This window comes from Anomaloglossus baeobatrachus, chromosome 1 (genome assembly GCF_048569485.1).
Source record: "Anomaloglossus baeobatrachus isolate aAnoBae1 chromosome 1, aAnoBae1.hap1, whole genome shotgun sequence".
Classification (NCBI taxonomy): Eukaryota; Metazoa; Chordata; class Amphibia; order Anura; family Aromobatidae; genus Anomaloglossus; species Anomaloglossus baeobatrachus.
Genome location: NC_134353.1, coordinates 172,505,505 through 172,524,845, shown reverse-complemented (window position 1 = coordinate 172,524,845; position 19,341 = coordinate 172,505,505). Strand labels below are relative to the sequence as shown.

General features: G+C 29.4%; 25 non-coding genes across 25 annotated transcripts; all 25 read right to left on the bottom strand.

Moving 5' to 3' along the window:
• Positions 1 to 463: 463 nt before the first annotated feature.
• On the bottom strand, positions 464 to 535 carry TRNAC-GCA (transfer RNA cysteine (anticodon GCA)). Its single transcript has one exon. It is a non-coding gene; the product is annotated as a tRNA-Cys (tRNA).
• A 436-nt stretch (positions 536 to 971) lies between these two features.
• TRNAC-GCA (transfer RNA cysteine (anticodon GCA)) lies at positions 972 to 1,043 on the bottom strand. The gene has a single exon. It is a non-coding gene; the product is annotated as a tRNA-Cys (tRNA).
• Positions 1,044 to 1,477: 434 nt separating this feature from the next.
• On the bottom strand, positions 1,478 to 1,549 carry TRNAC-GCA (transfer RNA cysteine (anticodon GCA)). Its single transcript has one exon. It is a non-coding gene; the product is annotated as a tRNA-Cys (tRNA).
• Positions 1,550 to 1,985: 436 nt separating this feature from the next.
• Positions 1,986 to 2,057, bottom strand: TRNAC-GCA (transfer RNA cysteine (anticodon GCA)). Its single transcript has one exon. It is a non-coding gene; the product is annotated as a tRNA-Cys (tRNA).
• A 941-nt stretch (positions 2,058 to 2,998) lies between these two features.
• TRNAC-GCA (transfer RNA cysteine (anticodon GCA)) lies at positions 2,999 to 3,070 on the bottom strand. The gene has a single exon. It is a non-coding gene; the product is annotated as a tRNA-Cys (tRNA).
• Positions 3,071 to 3,506: 436 nt separating this feature from the next.
• Positions 3,507 to 3,578, bottom strand: TRNAC-GCA (transfer RNA cysteine (anticodon GCA)). Its single transcript has one exon. It is a non-coding gene; the product is annotated as a tRNA-Cys (tRNA).
• A 942-nt stretch (positions 3,579 to 4,520) lies between these two features.
• On the bottom strand, positions 4,521 to 4,592 carry TRNAC-GCA (transfer RNA cysteine (anticodon GCA)). Its single transcript has one exon. It is a non-coding gene; the product is annotated as a tRNA-Cys (tRNA).
• Positions 4,593 to 5,027: 435 nt separating this feature from the next.
• On the bottom strand, positions 5,028 to 5,099 carry TRNAC-GCA (transfer RNA cysteine (anticodon GCA)). The gene has a single exon. It is a non-coding gene; the product is annotated as a tRNA-Cys (tRNA).
• Positions 5,100 to 6,549: 1,450 nt separating this feature from the next.
• TRNAC-GCA (transfer RNA cysteine (anticodon GCA)) lies at positions 6,550 to 6,621 on the bottom strand. The gene has a single exon. It is a non-coding gene; the product is annotated as a tRNA-Cys (tRNA).
• A 436-nt stretch (positions 6,622 to 7,057) lies between these two features.
• TRNAC-GCA (transfer RNA cysteine (anticodon GCA)) lies at positions 7,058 to 7,129 on the bottom strand. The gene has a single exon. It is a non-coding gene; the product is annotated as a tRNA-Cys (tRNA).
• A 941-nt stretch (positions 7,130 to 8,070) lies between these two features.
• On the bottom strand, positions 8,071 to 8,142 carry TRNAC-GCA (transfer RNA cysteine (anticodon GCA)). Its single transcript has one exon. It is a non-coding gene; the product is annotated as a tRNA-Cys (tRNA).
• Positions 8,143 to 8,578: 436 nt separating this feature from the next.
• On the bottom strand, positions 8,579 to 8,650 carry TRNAC-GCA (transfer RNA cysteine (anticodon GCA)). The gene has a single exon. It is a non-coding gene; the product is annotated as a tRNA-Cys (tRNA).
• Positions 8,651 to 9,591: 941 nt separating this feature from the next.
• On the bottom strand, positions 9,592 to 9,663 carry TRNAC-GCA (transfer RNA cysteine (anticodon GCA)). The gene has a single exon. It is a non-coding gene; the product is annotated as a tRNA-Cys (tRNA).
• A 436-nt stretch (positions 9,664 to 10,099) lies between these two features.
• TRNAC-GCA (transfer RNA cysteine (anticodon GCA)) lies at positions 10,100 to 10,171 on the bottom strand. Its single transcript has one exon. It is a non-coding gene; the product is annotated as a tRNA-Cys (tRNA).
• A 941-nt stretch (positions 10,172 to 11,112) lies between these two features.
• TRNAC-GCA (transfer RNA cysteine (anticodon GCA)) lies at positions 11,113 to 11,184 on the bottom strand. Its single transcript has one exon. It is a non-coding gene; the product is annotated as a tRNA-Cys (tRNA).
• A 1,450-nt stretch (positions 11,185 to 12,634) lies between these two features.
• TRNAC-GCA (transfer RNA cysteine (anticodon GCA)) lies at positions 12,635 to 12,706 on the bottom strand. The gene has a single exon. It is a non-coding gene; the product is annotated as a tRNA-Cys (tRNA).
• Positions 12,707 to 13,142: 436 nt separating this feature from the next.
• TRNAC-GCA (transfer RNA cysteine (anticodon GCA)) lies at positions 13,143 to 13,214 on the bottom strand. The gene has a single exon. It is a non-coding gene; the product is annotated as a tRNA-Cys (tRNA).
• Positions 13,215 to 14,156: 942 nt separating this feature from the next.
• TRNAC-GCA (transfer RNA cysteine (anticodon GCA)) lies at positions 14,157 to 14,228 on the bottom strand. The gene has a single exon. It is a non-coding gene; the product is annotated as a tRNA-Cys (tRNA).
• Positions 14,229 to 14,662: 434 nt separating this feature from the next.
• TRNAC-GCA (transfer RNA cysteine (anticodon GCA)) lies at positions 14,663 to 14,734 on the bottom strand. The gene has a single exon. It is a non-coding gene; the product is annotated as a tRNA-Cys (tRNA).
• Positions 14,735 to 16,138: 1,404 nt separating this feature from the next.
• TRNAC-GCA (transfer RNA cysteine (anticodon GCA)) lies at positions 16,139 to 16,210 on the bottom strand. Its single transcript has one exon. It is a non-coding gene; the product is annotated as a tRNA-Cys (tRNA).
• A 434-nt stretch (positions 16,211 to 16,644) lies between these two features.
• TRNAC-ACA (transfer RNA cysteine (anticodon ACA)) lies at positions 16,645 to 16,716 on the bottom strand. The gene has a single exon. It is a non-coding gene; the product is annotated as a tRNA-Cys (tRNA).
• Positions 16,717 to 17,150: 434 nt separating this feature from the next.
• On the bottom strand, positions 17,151 to 17,222 carry TRNAC-GCA (transfer RNA cysteine (anticodon GCA)). Its single transcript has one exon. It is a non-coding gene; the product is annotated as a tRNA-Cys (tRNA).
• Positions 17,223 to 17,657: 435 nt separating this feature from the next.
• TRNAC-GCA (transfer RNA cysteine (anticodon GCA)) lies at positions 17,658 to 17,729 on the bottom strand. Its single transcript has one exon. It is a non-coding gene; the product is annotated as a tRNA-Cys (tRNA).
• Positions 17,730 to 18,163: 434 nt separating this feature from the next.
• Positions 18,164 to 18,235, bottom strand: TRNAC-GCA (transfer RNA cysteine (anticodon GCA)). Its single transcript has one exon. It is a non-coding gene; the product is annotated as a tRNA-Cys (tRNA).
• A 941-nt stretch (positions 18,236 to 19,176) lies between these two features.
• Positions 19,177 to 19,248, bottom strand: TRNAC-GCA (transfer RNA cysteine (anticodon GCA)). Its single transcript has one exon. It is a non-coding gene; the product is annotated as a tRNA-Cys (tRNA).
• Between the last annotated feature and the right edge of the window lie 93 nt (positions 19,249 to 19,341).

Genomic DNA, 19,341 nt, shown 5'->3' with positions numbered 1-19,341 from the left:
AATGCTCTGCCACTGAGCTATACCCACTACATATTAATAAAAGAAATAATGTTTTTTTGTTTTTGATAAATAAAATTTGAAGATTTTTAGAAACTTTTACATTGTGGTGCACTTCCTTTACTCTGATGTGCTTTAGTCTTTCAAAAAAAAAGACTTTGATGATTGCATAAATCCCACAAAACACTCAAGAATTTTTATTACACAGAATGACTCTTTGTTTTAGAGAGTCCGAGGTATTAAATGAAATGATTTACATAATTTTTTTAATCACTATTTAAAAGAAAGAATTTTCCATTTTATTCCTTAATTTTCTTATTTAAACTTTATAGACAGAAAGCAAATTTACTTCATAAGTCACGTTTAAATAAAACTTGTGCTAAGTTCAGCCTGAAATGGATAAGCTGTCTAAATGATATTATTGAAAGGTGTGAAAATTGTTACATTTTTATGAAAACCATACTACAGGGGGCACTCGGATTTGAACCAAGGACCTCTTGATCTGCAGTCAAATGCTCTGCCACTGAGCTATACCCCCTACATGTTAATTAAATAAATAATGTTTTTTTGTTTTTGATACATATAATTTAAAGATTTTTAGAAACTTTTACATTGTGGTGCACTTCCTTTACTGTGATGTGCTTTAGTCTTTCCAAAAAAAAGACTTTGATGATTGCATAAATCACACAAAATACTCAAGAATTTTTATTACACAGAATGACTCTTTGTTTTAGAGAGTCCGATGTATTAAATGAAACGATTTACATAATTTTTTTAATCACTTTTTAAAAGAAAGAATTTTCCATTTTATTCCTTAATTTTCTTATTTAAACTTTATAGAAAGAAAGCAAATTTACTTCATAAGTCACGTTTAAACAAAACTTGTGCTAAGTTCAGCCTGATATGGATAAGCTGTCTAAATGATATTATTGAAAGGTGTGAAAAAGGTTACATTTTTATGAAAACCATACTACAGGGGGCACTCGGATTTGAACCAAGGACCTCTTGATCTGCAGTCAAATGCTCTGCCACTGAGCTATACCCCCTACATATTAATAAAAGAAATAATGTTTTTTTGTTTTTGATACATAAAATTTAAAGATTTTTAGAAACTTACATTGTGGTGCACTTCCTTTACTCTGATGTGCTTTAGTCTTTCCAAAAAAAAGACTTTGATGATTGCATAAATCCCACAAAACACTCAAGAATTTTTATTACACAGAATGACTCTTTGTTTTAGAGAGTCCGATGTATTAAATGAAACGATTTGCATAATTTTTTTAATCACTATTTAAAAGAAAGAATTTTCTATTTTATTCCTTAATTTTCTTATTTAAACTTTATAGAAAGAAAGCAAATTTACTTCATAAGTCACGTTTAAATAAAACTTGTGCTAAGTTCAGCCTGAAATGGATAAGCTGTCTAAATGATATTATTGAAAGGTGTGAAAATTGTTACATTTTTATGAAAACCATACTACAGGGGGCACTCGGATTTGAACCAAGGACCTCTTGATCTGCAGTCAAATGCTCTGCCACTGAGCTATACCCCCTACATGTTAATTAAATAAATAATGTTTTTTTGTTTTTGATACATATAATTTAAAGATTTTTAGAAACTTTTACATTGTGGTGCACTTCCTTTACTGTGATGTGCTTTAGTCTTTCCAAAAAAAAGACTTTGATGATTGCATAAATCACACAAAATACTCAAGAATTTTTATTACACAGAATGACTCTTTGTTTTAGAGAGTCCGATGTATTAAATGAAACGATTTACATAATTTTTTTAATCACTTTTTAAAAGAAAGAATTTTCCATTTTATTCCTTAATTTTCTTATTTAAACTTTATAGAAAGAAAGCAAATTTACTTCATAAGTCACGTTTAAACAAAACTTGTGCTAAGTTCAGCCTGATATGGATAAGCTGTCTAAATGATATTATTGAAAGGTGTGAAAAAGGTTACATTTTTATGAAAACCATACTACAGTGGGCACTCGGATTTGAACCAAGGACCTCTTGATCTGCAGTCAAATGCTCTGCCACTGAGCTATACCCCCTACATATTAATAAAAGAAATAATGTTTTTTTGTTTTTGATACATAAAATTTAAAGATTTTTAGAAACTTACATTGTGGTGCACTTCCTTTACTCTGATGTGCTTTAGTCTTTCCAAAAAAAGACTTTGATGATTGCATAAATCCCACAAAACACTCAAGAATTTTTATTACACAGAATGACTCTTTGTTTTAGAGAGTCCGATGTATTAAATGAAACGATTTACATAATTTTTTTAATCACTATTTAAAAGAAAGAATTTTCTATTTTATTCCTTAATTTTCTTATTTAAACTTTATAGAAAGAAAGCAAATTTACTTCATAAGTCACGTTTAAACAAAACTTGTGCTAAGTTCAGCCTGATATGGATAAGCTGTCTAAATGATATTATTGAAAGGTGTGAAAAAGGTTACATTTTTATGAAAACCATACTACAGGGGGCACTTGGATTTGAGCCAAGGACCTCTTGATCTGCAGTCAAATGCTCTGCCACTGAGCTATACCTCCTACATATTAATAAAAGAAATAATGTTTTTTTGTTTTTGATACATAAAATTTGAAGATTTTTAGAAACTTTTACATTGTGGTGCACTTCCTTTACTCTGATGTGCTTTAGTCTTTCCAAAAAAAAGACTTTGATGATTGCATAAATCCCACAAAACACTCAAGAATTTTTATTACACAGAATGACTCTTTGTTTTAGAGAGTCCGATGTATTAAATGAAATGATTTACATAATTTTTTTAATCACTATTTAAAAGAAAGAATTTTCCATTTTATTCCTTAATTTTCTTATTTAAACTTTATAGACAGAAAGCAAATTTACTTCATAAGTCACGTTTAAATAAAACTTGTGCTAAGTTCAGCCTGAAATGGATAAGCTGTCTAAATGATATTATTGAAAGGTGTGAAAATTGTTACATTTTTATGAAAACCATACTACAGGGGGCACTCGGATTTGAACCAAGGACCTCTTGATCTGCAGTCAAATGCTCTGCCACTGAGCTATACCCCCTACATATTAATAAAAGAAATAATGTTTTTTTGTTTTTGATACATAAAATTTAAAGATTTTTAGAAACTTTTACATTGTGGTGCACTTCCTTTACTCTGATGTGCTTTAGTCTTTCCAAAAAAAAGACTTTGATGATTGCATAAATCACACAAAATACTCAAGAATTTTTATTACACAGAATGACTCTTTGTTTTAGAGAGTCCGATGTATTAAATGAAACGATTTACATAATTTTTTTAATCACTATTTAAAAGAAAGAATTTTCCATTTTATTCCTTAATTTTCTTATTTAAACTTTATAGAAAGAAAGCAAATTTACTTCATAAGTCACGTTTAAACAAAACTTGTGCTAAGTTCAGCCTGATATGGATAAGCTGTCTAAATGATATTATTGAAAGGTGTGAAAAAGGTTACATTTTTATGAAAACCATACTACAGGGGGCACTTGGATTTGAGCCAAGGACCTCTTGATCTGCAGTCAAATGCTCTGCCACTGAGCTATACCCCCTACTTATTAATAAAAGAAATAATGCTTTTTTGTTTTTGATACATAAAATTTGAAGATTTTTAGAAACTTTTACATTGTGGTGCACTTCCTTTAGTCTGATGTGCTTTAGTCTTTCCAAAAAAGACTTTGATGATTGCATAAATCACACAAAATACTCAAGAATTTTTATTACACAGAATGACTCTTTGTTATAGAGAGTCCGATGTATTAAATTAAACGATTTACATAATTTTTTTAATCACTATTTAAAAGAAAGAATTTTCCATTTTATTCCTTAATTTTCTTATTTAAACTTTATAGAAAGAAAGCAAATTTACTTCATAAGTCACGTTTAAATAAAACTTGTGCTAAGTTCAGCCTGATATGGATAAGCTGTCTAAATGATATTATTGAAAGGTGTGAAAAAGGTTACATTTTTATGAAAACCATACTACAAAGGGCACTTGGATTTGAGCCAAGGACCTCTTGATCTGCAGTCAAATGCTCTGCCACTGAGCTATACCCCCTACATATTAATAAAAGAAATAATGTTTTTTTGTTTTTGATAAATAAAATTTGAAGATTTTTAGAAACTTTTACATTGTGGTGCACTTCCTTTACTCTGATGTGCTTTAGTATTTCCAAAAAAAAGACTTTGATGATTGCATAAATCACACAAAATACTCAAGAATTTTTATTACACAGAATGACTCTTTGTTTTAGAGAGTCTGAAGTATTAAATGAAACGATTTACATAATTTTTTTAATCACTATTTAAAAGAAAGAATTTTCCATTTTATTCCTTAATTTTCTTATTTAAACTTTATAGAAAGAAAGCAAATTTACTTCATAAGTCACGTTTAAATAAAACTTGTGCTAAGTTCAGCCTGATATGGATAAGCTGTCTAAATGATATTATTGAAAGGTGTGAAAAAGGTTACATTTTTATGAAAACCATACTACAGGGGGCACTTGGATTTGAACCAAGGAGCTCTTGATCTGCAGTCAAATGCTCTGCCACTGAGCTATACCCCCTACATATTAATAAAAGAAATAATGTTTTTTTGTTTTTGATACATAAAATTTGAAGATTTTTAGAAACTTTTACATTGTGGTGCATTCCTTTACTCTGATGTGCTTTAGTCTTTCCAAAAAAAAGACTTTGATGATTGCATAAATCCCACAAAACACTCAAGAATTTTTATTACACAGAATGACTCTTTGTTTTAGAGAGTCCAATGTATTAAATGAAATGATTTACATAATTTTTTTAATCACTATTTAAAAGAAAGAATTTTCCATTTTATTCCTTAATTTTCTTATTTAAACTTTATAGACAGAAAGCAAATTTACTTCATAAGTCACGTTTAAATAAAACTTGTGCGAAGTTCAGCCTGAAATGGATAAGCTGTCTAAATGATATTATTGAAAGGTGTGAAAATTGTTACATTTTTATGAAAACCATTCTACAGGGGGCACTCGGATTTGAACCAAGGACCTCTTGATCTGCAGTCAAATGCTCTGCCACTGAGCTATACCCCCTACATATTAATAAAATAAATAATGTTTTTTTGTTTTTGATACATAAAATTTAAAGATTTTTAGAAACTTTTACATTGTGGTGCACTTCCTTTACTCTGATGTGCTTTAGTCTTTCCAAAAAAAAGACTTTGATGATTGCATAAATCACACAAAATACTCAAGAATTTTTATTACACAGAATGACTCTTTGTTTTAGAGAGTCTGATGTATTAAATGAAACGATTTACATAATTTTTTTAATCACTATTTAAAAGAAAGAATTTTCCATTTTATTCCTTAATTTTCTTATTTAAACTTTATAGAAAGAAAGCAAATTTACTTCATAAGTCACGTTTAAACAAAACTTGTGCTAAGTTCAGCCTTATATGGATAAGCTGTCTAAATGATATTATTGAAAGGTGTGAAAAAGGTTACATTTTTATGAAAACCATACTACAGGGGGCACTTGGATTTGAGCCAAGGACCTCGTGATCTGCAGTCAAATGCTCTGCCACTGAGCTATACCCCCTACTTATTAATAAAAGAAATAATGTTTTTTTGTTTTTGATACATAAAATTTGAAGATTTTTAGAAATTTTTACATTGTGGTGCACTTCCTTTAGTCTGATGTGCTTTAGTCTTTCCAAAAAAGACTTTGATGATTGCATAAATCACACAAAATACTCAAGAATTTTTATTACACAGAATGACTCTTTGTTATTGAGAGTCCGATGTATTAAATGAAACGATTTACATAATTTTTTTAATCACTATTTAAAAGAAAGAATTTTCCATTTTATTCCTTAATTTTCTTATTTAAACTTTATAGAAAGAAAGCAAATTTACTTCATAAGTCACGTTTAAATAAAACTTGTGCTAAGTTCAGCCTGATATGGATAAGCTGTCTAAATGATATTATTGAAAGGTGTGAAAATTGTTACATTTTTATGAAAACCATACTACAGGGGGCACTCGGATTTGAACCAAGGACCTCTTGATCTGCAGTCAAATGCTCTGCCACTGAGGTATACCCCCTACATATTAATAAAAGAAATAATGTTTTTTTGTTTTTGATACATAAAATTTAAAGATTTTTAGAAACTTTTACATTGTGGTGCACTTCCTTTACTCTGATGTGCTTTAGTCTTTCCAAAAAAAAGACTTTGATGATTGCATAAATCCCACAAAACACTCAAGAATTTTTATTACACAGAATGACTCTTTGTTTTAGAGAGTCCGATGTATTAAATGAAACGATTAACATAATTTTTTTAATCACTATTTAAAAGAAAGAATTTTCCATTTTATTCCTTAATTTTCTTATTTAAACTTTATAGACAGAAAGCAAATTTACTTCATAAGTCACGTTTAAATAAAACTTGTGCTAAGTTCAGCCTGAAATGGATAAGCTGTCTAAATGATATTATTGAAAGGTGTGAAAATTGTTACATTTTTATGAAAACCATACTACAGGGGGCACTCGGATTTGAACCAAGGACCTCTTGATCTGCAGTCAAATGCTCTGCCACTGAGCTATACCCCCTACATGTTAATTAAATAAATAATGTTTTTTTGTTTTTGATACATATAATTTAAAGATTTTTAGAAACTTTTACATTGTGGTGCACTTCCTTTACTGTGATGTGCTTTAGTCTTTCCAAAAAAAAGACTTTGATGATTGCATAAATCACACAAAATACTCAAGAATTTTTATTACACAGAATGACTCTTTGTTTTAGAGAGTCCGATGTATTAAATGAAACGATTTACATAATTTTTTTAATCACTTTTTAAAAGAAAGAATTTTCCATTTTATTCCTTAATTTTCTTATTTAAACTTTATAGAAAGAAAGCAAATTTACTTCATAAGTCACGTTTAAACAAAACTTGTGCTAAGTTCAGCCTGATATGGATAAGCTGTCTAAATGATATTATTGAAAGGTGTGAAAAAGGTTACATTTTTATGAAAACCATACTACAGGGGGCACTCGGATTTGAACCAAGGACCTCTTGATCTGCAGTCAAATGCTCTGCCACTGAGCTATACCCCCTACATATTAATAAAAGAAATAATGTTTTTTTGTTTTTGATACATAAAATTTAAAGATTTTTAGAAACTTACATTGTGGTGCACTTCCTTTACTCTGATGTGCTTTAGTATTTCCAAAAAAAAGACTTTGATGATTGCATAAATCACACAAAATACTCAAGAATTTTTATTACACAGAATGACTCTTTGTTTTAGAGAGTCTGAAGTATTAAATGAAACGATTTACATAATTTTTTTAATCACTATTTAAAAGAAAGAATTTTCCATTTTATTCCTTAATTTTCTTATTTAAACTTTATAGAAAGAAAGCAAATTTACTTCATAAGTCACGTTTAAATAAAACTTGTGCTAAGTTCAGCCTGATATGGATAAGCTGTCTAAATGATATTATTGAAAGGTGTAAAAAAGGTTACATTTTTATGAAAACCATACTACAGGGGGCACTTGGATTTGAACCAAGGAGCTCTTGATCTGCAGTCAAATGCTCTGTCACTGAGCTATACCCCCTACATATTAATAAAAGTAATAATGTTTTTTTGTTTTTGATACATAAAATTTGAAGATTTTTAGAAACTTTTACATTGTGGTGCATTCCTTTACTCTGATGTGCTTTAGTCTTTCCAAAAAAAAGACTTTGATGATTGCATAAATCCCACAAAACACTCAAGAATTTTTATTACACAGAATGACTCTTTGTTTTAGAGAGTCCAATGTATTAAATGAAATGATTTACATAATTTTTTTAATCACTATTTAAAAGAAAGAATTTTCCATTTTATTCCTTAATTTTCTTATTTAAACTTTATAGACAGAAAGCAAATTTACTTCATAAGTCACGTTTAAATAAAACTTGTGCGAAGTTCAGCCTGAAATGGATAAGCTGTCTAAATGATATTATTGAAAGGTGTGAAAATTGTTACATTTTTATGAAAACCATTCTACAGGGGGCACTCGGATTTGAACCAAGGACCTCTTGATCTGCAGTCAAATGCTCTGCCACTGAGCTATACCCCCTACATGTTAATTAAATAAATAATGTTTTTTTGTTTTTGATACATATAATTTAAAGATTTTTAGAAACTTTTACATTGTGGTGCACTTCCTTTACTGTGATGTGCTTTAGTCTTTCCAAAAAAAAGACTTTGATGATTGCATAAATCACACAAAATACTCAAGAATTTTTATTACACAGAATGACTCTTTGTTTTAGAGAGTCCGATGTATTAAATGAAACGATTTACATAATTTTTTTAATCACTTTTTAAAAGAAAGAATTTTCCATTTTATTCCTTAATTTTCTTATTTAAACTTTATAGAAAGAAAGCAAATTTACTTCATAAGTCACGTTTAAACAAAACTTGTGCTAAGTTCAGCCTGATATGGATAAGCTGTCTAAATGATATTATTGAAAGGTGTGAAAAAGGTTACATTTTTATGAAAACCATACTACAGGGGGCACTCGGATTTGAACCAAGGACCTCTTGATCTGCAGTCAAATGCTCTGCCACTGAGCTATACCCCCTACATATTAATAAAAGAAATAATGTTTTTTTGTTTTTGATACATAAAATTTAAAGATTTTTAGAAACTTACATTGTGGTGCACTTCCTTTACTCTGATGTGCTTTAGTATTTCCAAAAAAAAGACTTTGATGATTGCATAAATCACACAAAATACTCAAGAATTTTTATTACACAGAATGACTCTTTGTTTTAGAGAGTCTGAAGTATTAAATGAAACGATTTACATAATTTTTTTAATCACTATTTAAAAGAAAGAATTTTCCATTTTATTCCTTAATTTTCTTATTTAAACTTTATAGAAAGAAAGCAAATTTACTTCATAAGTCACGTTTAAATAAAACTTGTGCTAAGTTCAGCCTGATATGGATAAGCTGTCTAAATGATATTATTGAAAGGTGTAAAAAAGGTTACATTTTTATGAAAACCATACTACAGGGGGCACTTGGATTTGAACCAAGGAGCTCTTGATCTGCAGTCAAATGCTCTGTCACTGAGCTATACCCCCTACATATTAATAAAAGTAATAATGTTTTTTTGTTTTTGATACATAAAATTTGAAGATTTTTAGAAACTTTTACATTGTGGTGCATTCCTTTACTCTGATGTGCTTTAGTCTTTCCAAAAAAAAGACTTTGATGATTGCATAAATCCCACAAAACACTCAAGAATTTTTATTACACAGAATGACTCTTTGTTTTAGAGAGTCCAATGTATTAAATGAAATGATTTACATAATTTTTTTAATCACTATTTAAAAGAAAGAATTTTCCATTTTATTCCTTAATTTTCTTATTTAAACTTTATAGACAGAAAGCAAATTTACTTCATAAGTCACGTTTAAATAAAACTTGTGCGAAGTTCAGCCTGAAATGGATAAGCTGTCTAAATGATATTATTGAAAGGTGTGAAAATTGTTACATTTTTATGAAAACCATTCTACAGGGGGCACTCGGATTTGAACCAAGGACCTCTTGATCTGCAGTCAAATGCTCTGCCACTGAGCTATACCCCCTACATGTTAATTAAATAAATAATGTTTTTTTGTTTTTGATACATATAATTTAAAGATTTTTAGAAACTTTTACATTGTGGTGCACTTCCTTTACTGTGATGTGCTTTAGTCTTTCCAAAAAAAAGACTTTGATGATTGCATAAATCACACAAAATACTCAAGAATTTTTATTACACAGAATGACTCTTTGTTTTAGAGAGTCCGATGTATTAAATGAAACGATTTACATAATTTTTTTAATCACTTTTTAAAAGAAAGAATTTTCCATTTTATTCCTTAATTTTCTTATTTAAACTTTATAGAAAGAAAGCAAATTTACTTCATAAGTCACGTTTAAACAAAACTTGTGCTAAGTTCAGCCTGATATGGATAAGCTGTCTAAATGATATTATTGAAAGGTGTGAAAAAGGTTACATTTTTATGAAAACCATACTACAGGGGGCACTCGGATTTGAACCAAGGACCTCTTGATCTGCAGTCAAATGCTCTGCCACTGAGCTATACCCCCTACATATTAATAAAAGAAATAATGTTTTTTTGTTTTTGATACATAAAATTTAAAGATTTTTAGAAACTTACATTGTGGTGCACTTCCTTTACTCTGATGTGCTTTAGTATTTCCAAAAAAAAGACTTTGATGATTGCATAAATCACACAAAATACTCAAGAATTTTTATTACACAGAATGACTCTTTGTTTTAGAGAGTCTGAAGTATTAAATGAAACGATTTACATAATTTTTTTAATCACTATTTAAAAGAAAGAATTTTCCATTTTATTCCTTAATTTTCTTATTTAAACTTTATAGAAAGAAAGCAAATTTACTTCATAAGTCACGTTTAAATAAAACTTGTGCTAAGTTCAGCCTGATATGGATAAGCTGTCTAAATGATATTATTGAAAGGTGTGAAAAAGGTTACATTTTTATGAAAACCATACTACAGGGGGCACTTGGATTTGAACCAAGGAGCTCTTGATCTGCAGTCAAATGCTCTGTCACTGAGCTATACCCCCTACATATTAATAAAAGTAATAATGTTTTTTTGTTTTTGATACATAAAATTTGAAGATTTTTAGAAACTTTTACATTGTGGTGCATTCCTTTACTCTGATGTGCTTTAGTCTTTCCAAAAAAAAGACTTTGATGATTGCATAAATCCCACAAAACACTCAAGAATTTTTATTACACAGAATGACTCTTTGTTTTAGAGAGTCCAATGTATTAAATGAAATGATTTACATAATTTTTTTAATCACTATTTAAAAGAAAGAATTTTCCATTTTATTCCTTAATTTTCTTATTTAAACTTTATAGACAGAAAGCAAATTTACTTCATAAGTCACGTTTAAATAAAACTTGTGCGAAGTTCAGCCTGAAATGGATAAGCTGTCTAAATGATATTATTGAAAGGTGTGAAAATTGTTACATTTTTATGAAAACCATTCTACAGGGGGCACTCGGATTTGAACCAAGGACCTCTTGATCTGCAGTCAAATGCTCTGCCACTGAGCTATACCCCCTACATATTAATAAAATAAATAATGTTTTTTTGTTTTTGATACATAAAATTTAAAGATTTTTAGAAACTTTTACATTGTGGTGCACTTCCTTTACTCTGATGTGCTTTAGTCTTTCCAAAAAAAAGACTTTGATGATTGCATAAATCACACAAAATACTCAAGAATTTTTATTACACAGAATGACTCTTTGTTTTAGAGAGTCCGATGTATTAAATGAAACGATTTACATAATTTTTTTAATCACTATTTAAAAGAAAGAATTTTCCATTTTATTCCTTAATTTTCTTATTTAAACTTTATAGAAAGAAAGCAAATTTACTTCATAAGTCACGTTTAAACAAAACTTGTGCTAAGTTCAGCCTTATATGGATAAGCTGTCTAAATGATATTATTGAAAGGTGTGAAAAAGGTTACATTTTTATGAAAACCATACTACAGGGGGCACTTGGATTTGAGCCAAGGACCTCGTGATCTGCAGTCAAATGCTCTGCCACTGAGCTATACCCCCTACTTATTAATAAACGAAATAATGTTTTTTTGTTTTTGATACATAAAATTTGAAGATTTTTAGAAATTTTTACATTGTGGTGCACTTCCTTTAGTCTGATGTGCTTTAGTCTTTCCAAAAAAGACTTTGATGATTGCATAAATCACACAAAATACTCAAGAATTTTTATTACACAGAATGACTCTTTGTTATTGAGAGTCCGATGTATTAAATGAAACGATTTACATAATTTTTTTAATCACTATTTAAAAGAAAGAATTTTCCATTTTATTCCTTAATTTTCTTATTTAAACTTTATAGAAAGAAAGCAAATTTACTTCATAAGTCACGTTTAAATAAAACTTGTGCTAAGTTCAGCCTGATATGGATAAGCTGTCTAAATGATATTATTGAAAGGTGTGAAAATTGTTACATTTTTATGAAAACCATACTACAGGGGGCACTCGGATTTGAACCAAGGACCTCTTGATCTGCAGTCAAATGCTCTGCCACTGAGGTATACCCCCTACATATTAATAAAAGAAATAATGTTTTTTTGTTTTTGATACATAAAATTTAAAGATTTTTAGAAACTTTTACATTGTGGTGCACTTCCTTTACTCTGATGTGCTTTAGTCTTTCCAAAAAAAAGACTTTGATGATTGCATAAATCCCACAAAACACTCAAGAATTTTTATTACACAGAATGACTCTTTGTTTTAGAGAGTCCGATGTATTAAATGAAACGATTAACATAATTTTTTTAATCACTATTTAAAAGAAAGAATTTTCCATTTTATTCCTTAATTTTCTTATTTAAACTTTATAGACAGAAAGCAAATTTACTTCATAAGTCACGTTTAAATAAAACTTGTGCTAAGTTCAGCCTGAAATGGATAAGCTGTCTAAATGATATTATTGAAAGGTGTGAAAATTGTTACATTTTTATGAAAACCATACTACAGGGGGCACTCGGATTTGAACCAAGGACCTCTTGATCTGCAGTCAAATGCTCTGCCACTGAGCTATACCCCCTACATGTTAATTAAATAAATAATGTTTTTTTGTTTTTGATACATATAATTTAAAGATTTTTAGAAACTTTTACATTGTGGTGCACTTCCTTTACTGTGATGTGCTTTAGTCTTTCCAAAAAAAAGACTTTGATGATTGCATAAATCACACAAAATACTCAAGAATTTTTATTACACAGAATGACTCTTTGTTTTAGAGAGTCCGATGTATTAAATGAAACGATTTACATAATTTTTTTAATCACTTTTTAAAAGAAAGAATTTTCCATTTTATTCCTTAATTTTCTTATTTAAACTTTATAGAAAGAAAGCAAATTTACTTCATAAGTCACGTTTAAACAAAACTTGTGCTAAGTTCAGCCTGATATGGATAAGCTGTCTAAATGATATTATTGAAAGGTGTGAAAAAGGTTACATTTTTATGAAAACCATACTACAGGGGGCACTCGGATTTGAACCAAGGACCTCTTGATCTGCAGTCAAATGCTCTGCCACTGAGCTATACCCCCTACATATTAATAAAATAAATAATGTTTTTTTGTTTTTGATACATAAAATTTAAAGATTTTTAGAAACTTTTACATTGTGGTGCACTTCCTTTACTCTGATGTGCTTTAGTCTTTCCAAAAAAAAGACTTTGATGATTGCATAAATCACACAAAATACTCAAGAATTTTTATTACACAGAATGACTCTTTGTTTTAGAGAGTCCGATGTATTAAATGAAACGATTTACATAATTTTTTTAATCACTATTTAAAAGAAAGAATTTTCCATTTTATTCCTTAATTTTCTTATTTAAACTTTATAGAAAGAAAGCAAATTTACTTCATAAGTCACGTTTAAACAAAACTTGTGCTAAGTTCAGCCTGATATGGATAAGCTGTCTAAATGATATTATTGAAAGGTGTGAAAAAGGTTACATTTTTATGAAAACCATACTACAGGGGGCACTTGGATTTGAGCCAAGGACCTCTTGATCTGCTGTCAAATGCTCTGCCACTGAGCTATACCTCCTACATATTAATAAAAGAAATAATGTTTTTTTGTTTTTGATACATAAAATTTGAAGATTTTTAGAAACTTTTACATTGTGGTGCACTTCCTTTACTCTGATGTGCTTTAGTCTTTCCAAAAAAGACTTTGATGATTGCATAAAGCACACAAAATACTCAAGAATTTTTATAACACAGAATGACTCTTTGTTTTAGAGAGTCCGATGTATTAAATGAAACGATTTACATAATTTTTTTAATCACTATTTAAAAGAAAGAATTTTCCATTTTATTCCTTAATTTTCTTATTTAAACTTCATAGAAAGAAAGCAAGTTTACTTCATAAGTCACGTTTAAATAAAACTTGTGCTAAGTTCAGCCTGATATGGATAAGCTGTCTAAACGATATTATTGAAAGGTGTGAAAAAGGTTACATTTTTATGAAAACCATACTACAGGGGGCACTTGGATTTGAGCCAAGGACCTCTTGATCTGCAGTCAAATGCTCTGCCACTGAGCTATACCCCCTACATATCAATAAAGGAAATAATGTTTTTTTGTTTTTGATACATAAAATTTGAAGATTTTTAGAAACTTTTACATTGTGGTGCACTTCCTTTACTCTGATGTGCTTTAGTCTTTCCAAAAAAGACTTTGATGATTGCATAAAGCACATAAAATACTCAAGAATTTTTATTACACAGAATGACTCTTTGTTTTAGAGAGTCCGATGTATTAAATGAAACGATTTACATAATTTTTTTAATCACTATTTAAAAGAAAGAATTTTCCATTTTATTCTTTAATTTTCTTATTTAAACTTTATAGAAAGAAAGCAAATTTACTTCATAAGTCACGTTTAAACAAAACTTGTGCTAAGTTCAGCCTGATATGGATACGCTGTCTAAATGATATTATTGAAAGGTGTGAAAATTGTTACATTTTTATGAAAACCATACTACAGGGGGCACTCGGATTTGAACCAAGGACCTCTTGATCTGCAGTCAAATGCTCTGCCACTGAGCTATACCCCCTACATATTAATAAAAGAAATAATGTTTTTTTGTCTTTGATACATAAAATTTAAAGATTTTTAGAAACTTTTCCATTGTGGTGCACTTCCTTTACTCTGATGTGCTTTAGTCTTTCCAAAAAAAAGACTTTGATGATTGCATAAATCCCACAAAACACTTAAGAATTTTTATTACACAGAATGACTCTTTGTTTTAGAGAGTCCGATGTATTAAATGAAACGATTTACATAATTTTTTAATCACTATTTAAAAGAAAGAATTTTCCATTTTATTCCTTAGTTTTCTTATTTAAACTTTATAGACAGAAAGCAAATTTACTTCATAAGTCACGTTTAAATAAAACTTGTGCTAATTTCAGCCTGAAATGGATAAGCTGTCTAAATGATATTATTGAAAGGTGTGAAAAAGGTTACATTTTTATGAAAACCATACTACAGGGGGCACTTAGATTTGAGCCAAGGACCTTTTGATCTGCAGTCAAATGCTCTGCCACTGAGCTATACCCCCTACATATTAATAAAAGAAATAATGTTTTTTTGTTTTTGATACATAAAATTTGAAGATTTTTAGAAACTTTTACATTGTGGTGCACTTCCTTTAGTCTGATGTGCTTTAGTCTTTCCAAAAAAGACTTTGATGATTGCATAAAGCACACAAAATACTCAAGAATTTTTATTACATAGAATGACTCTTTGTTTTTTAGAGTCCGATGTATTAAATGAAACGATTTACATAATTTTTTTAATCACTATTTAAAAGAAAGAATTTTCCATTTTATTCCTTAATTTTCTTATTTAAACTTTATAGAAAGAAAGCAAATTTACTTCATAAGTCACGTTTAAACAAAACTTGTGCTAAGTTCAGCCTGATATGGATAAGCTGTCTAAGGGTATGTGCGCACGTTGCTTTTTACCTGCTTTTTACCTGCTTTTTTGCTGCTTTTTCAACTGCAGAGTTTAATGGCACAATGGTTGTGTTCTGCTTTTCAAGCAAAGTCTATGGGAACTTGGGTTTCTTGTCCGCACTATGCAGTTCAAACTGCAGCCTTTTTGTTGCAGAACTTTGGTCAAAAACTCAGCTTTGCAGTGCAAAACCCAAATGGCAAAAACAATTGACATGTCAATTGTTTTTGCCATTTGGGTTTTGCACTGCAAAGCTGAGTTTTTGACCAAAGTTCTGCCACAAAAAGGCTGCAGTTTGAACTGCATAGTGCGGACAAGAAACCCAAATTCCCATAGACTTTGCTTGAAAAGCAGAACACAACCATTTTGGCATTAAACGCTGCAGTTGAAAAAGCAGCAAAAAAGCAGATAAAAAGCAGGTAAAAAGCAATGTGCGGACATAGCCTTAATGATATTATTGAAAGGTGTGAAAAAGGTTACATTTTTATGAAAACCATACTACAGGGGGCACTCGGATTTGAGCCAAGGACCTCTTGATCTGCAGTCAAATGCTCTGCCACTGAGCTATACCCCCTACATATTATCAAAAGAAATAATGTTTTTTTGTTTTTGATACATAAAATTTGAAGATTTTTAGAAACTTTTACATTGTGGTGCACTTCCTTTAGTCTGATGTGCTTTAGTCTTTCCAAAAAAGACTTTGATGATTGCATAAAGCACACAAAATACTCAAGAATTTTTATTACACAGAATGACTCTTTGTTTTAGAGAGTCCGATGTATTAAATGAAACGATTTACATAATTTTTTTAATCACTATTTAAAAGAAAGAATTTTCCATTTTATTCCTTTATTTTCTTATTTAAACTTTATAGAAAGAAAGCAAATTTACTTCATAAGTCACGTTTAAACAAAACTTGTGCTAAGTTCAGCCTGATATGGATAAGCTGTCTAAATGATATTATTGAAAGGTGTGAAAAAGGTTACATTTTTATGAAAACCATACTACAGGGGGCACTTGGATTTGAGCCAAGGACCTCTTGATCTGTAGTCAAATGCTCTGCCACTGAGCTATACCCCCTACACATTAATAAAATAAATAATGTTTTTTTGTTTTTGATACATAAAATTTGAAGATTTTTAGAAACTTTTACATTGTGGTGCACTTCCTTTAGTCTGATGTGCTTTAGTCTTTCCAAAAAAGACTTTGATGATTGCATAAATCACACAAAATAGTCAAGAATTTTTATTACACAGAATGACTCTTTGTTATAGAGAGTCCGATGTATTAAATGAAACGATTTACATAATTTTTTTAATCACTATTTAAAAGAAAGAATTTTCCATTTTATTCCTTAATTTTCTTATTTAAACTTTATAGAAAGAAAGCAAATTTACTTCATAAGTCACGTTTAAATAAAACTTGTGCTAAGTTCAGCCTGATATGGATAAGCTGTCTAAATGATATTATTGAAAGGTGTGAAAATTGTTACATTTTTATGAAAACCATACTACAGGGGGCACTCGGATTTGAACCAAGGACCTCTTGATCTGCAGTCAAATGCTCTGCCACTGAGCTATACCCCCTACATATTAATAAAATAAATAATGTTTTTTTGTTTTTGATACATAAAATTTAAAGATTTTTAGAAACTTTTACATTGTGGTGCACTTCCTTTACTCTGATGTGCTTTAGTCTTTCCAAAAAAAGACTTTGATGATTGCATAAATCACACAAAATACTCAAGAATTTTTATTACACAGAATGACTCTTTGTTTTAGAGAGTCCGATGTATTAAATGAAACGATTTACATAATTTTTTTAATCACTATTTAAAAGAAAGAATTTTCCATTTTATTCCTTAATTTTCTTATTTAAACTTTATAGAAAGAAAGCAAATTTACTTCATAAGTCACGTTTAAACAAAACTTGTGCTAAGTTCAGCCTGATATGGATAAGCTGTCTAAATGATATTATTGAAAGGTGTGAAAAAGGTTACATTTTTATGAAAACCATACTACAGGGGGCACTTGGATTTGAGCCAAGGACCTCTTGATCTGCAGTCAAATGCTCTGCCACTGAGCTATACCCCCTACTTATTAATAAAAGAAATAATGTTTTTTTGTTTTTGATACATAAAATTTGAAGATTTTTAGAATCTTTTACATTGTGGTGCACTTCCTTTAGTCTGATGTGCTTTAGTCTTTCCAAAAAAGACTTTGATGATTGCATAAATCACACAAAATACTCAAGAATTTTTATTACACAGAATGACTCTTTGTTATAGAGAGTCCGATGTATTAAATGAAACGATTTACATAATTTTTTTAATCACTATTTAAAAGAAAGAATTTTCCATTTTATTCCTTAATTTTCTTATTTAAACTTTATAGAAAGAAAGCAAATTTACTTCATAAGTCACGTTTAAATAAAACTTGTGCTAAGTTCAGCCTGATATGGATAAGCTGTCTAAATGATATTATTGAAAGGTGTGAAAATTGTTACATTTTTATGAAAACCATACTACAGGGGGCACTCGGATTTGAACCAAGGACCTCTTGATCTGCAGTCAAATGCTCTGCCACTGAGCTATACCCCCTACATATTAATAAAATAAATAATGTTTTTTTGTTTTTGATACATAAAATTTAAAGATTTTTAGAAACTTTTACATTGTGGTGCACTTCCTTTACTCTGATGTGCTTTAGTCTTTCCAAAAAAAGACTTTGATGATTGCATAAATCACACAAAATACTCAAGAATTTTTATTACACAGAATGACTCTTTGTTTTAGAGAGTCCGATGTATTAAATGAAACGATTTACATAATTTTTTTAATCACTATTTAAAAGAAAGAATTTTCCATTTTATTCCTTAATTTTCTTATTTAAACTTTATAGAAAGAAAGCAAATTTACTTCATAAGTCACGTTTAAACAAAACTTGTGCTAAGTTCAGCCTGATATGGATAAGCTGTCTAAATGATATTATTGAAAGGTGTGAAAAAGGTTACATTTTTATGAAAACCATACTACAGGGGGCACTTGGATTTGAGCCAAGGACCTCTTGATCTGCAGTCAAATGCTCTGCCACTGAGCTATACCTCCTACATATTAATAAAAGAAATAATGTTTTTTTGTTTTTGATACATAAAATTTGAAGATTTTTAGAAACTTTTACATTGTGGTGCACTTCCTTTACTCTGATGTGCTTTAGTCTTTCCAAAAAAGACTTTGATGATTGCATAAAGCACACAAAATACTCAAGAATTTTTATAACACAGAATGACTCTTTGTTTTAGAGAGTCCGATGTATTAAATGAAATGATTTACATAATTTTTTTAATCACTATTTAAAAGAAAGAATTTTCCATTTTATTCCTTAATTTTCTTATTTAAACTTCATAGAAAGAAAGCAAATTTACTTCATAAGTCACGTTTAAATAAAACTTGTGCTAAGTTCAGCCTGATATGGATAAGCTGTCTAAATGATATTATTGAAAGGTGTGAAAAAGGTTACATTTTTATGAAAACCATACTACAGGGGGCACTTGGATTTGAGCCAAGGACCTCTTGATCTGCAGTCAAATGCTCTGCCACTGAGCTATACCCCCTACATATCAATAAAGGAAATAATGTTTTTTTGTTTTTGATACATAAAATTTGAAGATTTTTAGAAACTTTTACATTGTGGTGCACTTCCTTTA